This window comes from Etheostoma spectabile, chromosome 15 (genome assembly GCF_008692095.1).
Source record: "Etheostoma spectabile isolate EspeVRDwgs_2016 chromosome 15, UIUC_Espe_1.0, whole genome shotgun sequence".
Taxonomy (NCBI): domain Eukaryota; kingdom Metazoa; phylum Chordata; class Actinopteri; order Perciformes; family Percidae; genus Etheostoma; species Etheostoma spectabile.
This window is the reverse complement of record NC_045747.1, coordinates 2,215,131-2,217,809: the sequence shown is the minus strand read 5'-3', so window position 1 is coordinate 2,217,809 and position 2,679 is coordinate 2,215,131. Positions and strand designations below refer to the sequence as shown.

The following is a 2,679-nucleotide window of genomic DNA, read 5'->3' as shown; positions in this document are numbered from 1 at the left end:
CACACACACACACACACACACACTGCCAGAACTGTTTCCCTTCTCTGTCAGTCTCTTTGGAGTGAGCAGATTAAATGTGTTAGGCAAACATCTGGTACCACAGAGCCACAAATTGCAGAACCGGGCTCTGATGACATTTGAAGGACCGTTCAATCACAGTGGCTCGCACATGCACGCACGCACACACACACACACACAACCACATAGACATAGACACACACACACACACACACACACACACACACAAACACAGGGCAGTGGGTCAGTTCTGAGGTTGCTTCCTCCGCTGGACCGGAGGGCCGTGGTCCTTTTACAGCACAGAACCAGCTAACTGTGGATGAGGTCAGCGCACCCTGACCATTACGCATTGACCCCAAAATACAACATACACTCAGTTTAAAAAGATCTACTGCTGCAACGTGGCAATACACACGCCTGCCATGTCCTTATGGTAAGGTTGTGTGTATGTGTCTCTGCACTGCATGCAGTCAAACAACTGTGATGATTTATGGGTGTAATCATGTCTGATTAGGATGTGGGATATCTCGGTGCGATGGCACGGGTTCATGTGTGACAGTATCAGATTGTCAGCATAGATGAGTGTGATATTACACACTGTATTTCTCTAACACTGACTTGTAAATTAACTTCCTGTTCACTCCCTCTCACACGTTCCTTAATGCACTACAGAGTCAACAACATAACTCACCAGAAGAGGCATTTGCGATAAGAATTCACTGCAGATTAGACCTCTTCAACCAGTTCAATGACTCCTTTTTAACATCACACAGAAACATTGCAACAGAACAGCAGGCTATGTAACCAAGTCAGTCTTTATGGTCAGGTTTAACTCTGGCCATCATTAACTAGTTTTATGATTTTTTTATGTCAACAGAACAGACAAACTAGGCCAAGTGGCAGTGCAGTGCAAACACACGATGGGCAGAGAGCATAAGGAAATGTTGCCTCTCCAAACTTTCACCTAGCAAACTAACAGAGAGGCACCGTTAAAGTGGTCATTTAAAAGAAAACTCAAAATAAGTCTTGTTCAAAAAGTCTAAGTATAAGTGATTTGCGGCATGTTAGACTCCTCTTCCAGCTGCATGGTGTCACGTGGTGTACTGTAAAACCTATCTGCATTTTAAATCACACAGTTAACCTATTATTATGCACATACTGTATGTTTTGGGCCTTTGGGTTGTCGTCGCAGTGTCTTCTGAAGACCTACGCTGCTGCAGGGACAGACACAGTGTCCAGATGTTTGGATATGTTGTGGGACAGTCTCTCTCACCATGACGCCTCCTCCCTGAGAGGCTGCCAATCCAAGGATCTGAGATCTGGCACGACCCCAGCACAGTTGTGCTGTGGTTCCACTGGAGGAGCACAGTGACCAATTGATTTTGATTGTTTTCACCAAACATAGTCTCACCACCTCTGAACCAAGCACTAAGCTGCAGTTCATGTTGCTAACACTGTTTAAAGTCATATGACATATAATACATCGCTTAGTTTTATATTTAAACAGCATGTTCTATTGAAATATGACCTAAATAACTTAGATTGCAACTGAAATAATGGGAAGTAATGCTGCAGAAGAGGATGTACAGATAATGAAAGCTCTCATGAAAAGGACGTCAGTGTAACTATCTCACCATTGCAAAGTTGTCCTTTATTGTAATGCAGTTTGTTTTCCATATGTTGTCAGGATATTTTGATGCTTTTCCTCTTGACATACTGTATTTACATACTGAATAATGATGCAATCTGGCCGCAGATGTGTGTCCAACATGAGCTATGATGTCTCAAGCGTGCACACCAGATGTAATTTAAAGCAGACAAATTCTGCTTATTGGCATTCAGGCAAGTCCTTTCACACATACACTGAATAATATCAGTGATTATAACTTGGATCAAGTCCTGAGTTGATTACATTACTGTGTGTAAATCGTTTAAATAAAGAAAAACCTCAACCCACCATTTAACCAAGTGACTGCACAGGGATACGCACGTGCGCATAGGTGTGCATAAATTGATAGAGATTTTGTAAGAGATCCGAGGTGGAGCGACACTTCCCGCCTGTCTCACTGCGCTCTTCTTTTACGCACAGAAAATGCACGCGGACGTTAATTTATAGAAGACTGGATTAAATGTCAGCTGTGTAGTTACTTTCTGTACATATCTCTTGCTGTTGGTTTCACGTGCCCATCAGCTATTTCCAGTACACGTTACGCAACACACATCATCAAAGCGATTTACAAACTCCGCTTTTCAGAACAAGCTTACCTTAGAATAAAGTAGTCTTTATTCCCTTTTTCTCTGTCATCCGGCTCGGTTTGCGCTCCGCTCCGTGTGTTTCCTTCTGGACATGAACTTGCATCAGCGAAGCAGCTCTGTGCCGCTGACAAGTGGAGTGGAAGGAGATGGAGAGGAAGAGGAGAGGGAGGAGGAGGAGGTTGCTGGACTTCAGAAAAGAAGAAACAATGCATGTGAACTAAAGGCAAAGCAAGGCGGCTTTATTTTTAAAGCATATCACAGTAACCAGGCCATTCAAAGTCCTGTAGCCTACATACTAAAGTAAAGAGCAGCAGTCAAAATAATGATATAAAACAGCTAAGATAGTTTATGAAAGTCTAGATGTGTGTGTGTGTGTGTGTGTGTGTGTGTGTGTGTGTGTGTGTG

The 2,679-nt window shown here is 43.1% G+C and overlaps 1 protein-coding gene across 1 annotated transcript in view; it reads right to left on the bottom strand.

Moving 5' to 3' along the window:
- The window catches only part of cdc42ep1b (CDC42 effector protein (Rho GTPase binding) 1b), an 11,976-nt gene extending 9,553 nt beyond the window's left edge, over positions 1 to 2,423 (bottom strand). Inside the window, exon 1 of the mRNA XM_032536649.1 lies at positions 2,284 to 2,423. The gene's annotated coding sequence lies outside the window, so the exon portion shown is untranslated. The remainder of the gene's footprint in view (positions 1 to 2,283) is intronic.
- Between the last annotated feature and the right edge of the window lie 256 nt (positions 2,424 to 2,679).